The following is a 938-nucleotide window of genomic DNA, read 5'->3' as shown; positions in this document are numbered from 1 at the left end:
AACTGTGGAGTTTTTTTTTCAGATGGTAATGCAAATAACATAATGACTTAAATGTTTCTAGTTTTGATGATAATAGTAGCTTTCGTAGATAACAAGGTGGAAAATTGCTTTTTTGTTGATTCGCAGGAAGACACACCGCCGCTCGTGCTGTGAGCGTTGATTACCGAAAATCTAAAACTCGAAAAAGAATGAACTCTTCAGAAATTAAAATGAAAATGTAAGCGAAATAACTGTAAAAGTGCTGAAAACAAAGCGGAGGAAAATATGTTGTTTAGAAAATTATTAAGTGTAATAAAAAATAGAAAAACAAGGCTTGGAAAAGTAGATGGTGGGGATGCAAACTCTGCGGGCTTTTCAACCCACGTTTCACTACCCATCGGTCCGAAAATTATATTTTGCCGGATAGGTCGTTTCACTCTAGCACAAAGTGGAGATCGAAATTGCTTGTTACTCTCGCGCAAGCATCGGAATCCCTATGGAAAGGGTCATTATATAAGATATATTAATAATTGGATCCGACATTTTAGGCGTTGCTCTGAAAATAGTTATTGGGGATGGATGTTGTGCTTCGTCCGTTCCCTTGTTTGCTGTATATAACGTTGGTAATTAGTTGATATTTACAGTATTCTAGTAAATAGTATCTTCCATTATGCACTAATTTATTTGTTTATATGTCTAGTTTAGTGTGCGCGTGTTTATTATATATATTTATTTAATCAGGTTTATGTTGATTTTTAATATGTATTTTTTCATACATATTATACAGGACGGTTTTCATATATTGTTGATGGTGCAATTTGTGCACCAGAATTTTTTCCATTATCCAGAATTATTGGTACTGACCTTCGTTATCTCCTGAATCATCACATTTCTTTTTTTTAAGTAATTTATTCTGTTATCCGGACTTGGACTACAATAATCACGCCTTACTGGATAGG

Source organism: Penaeus monodon, chromosome 22 (assembly GCF_015228065.2).
Source record: "Penaeus monodon isolate SGIC_2016 chromosome 22, NSTDA_Pmon_1, whole genome shotgun sequence".
In the NCBI taxonomy this organism is placed as follows: Eukaryota; Metazoa; Arthropoda; class Malacostraca; order Decapoda; family Penaeidae; genus Penaeus; species Penaeus monodon.
Note: the sequence above shows the minus strand (reverse complement) of the source record.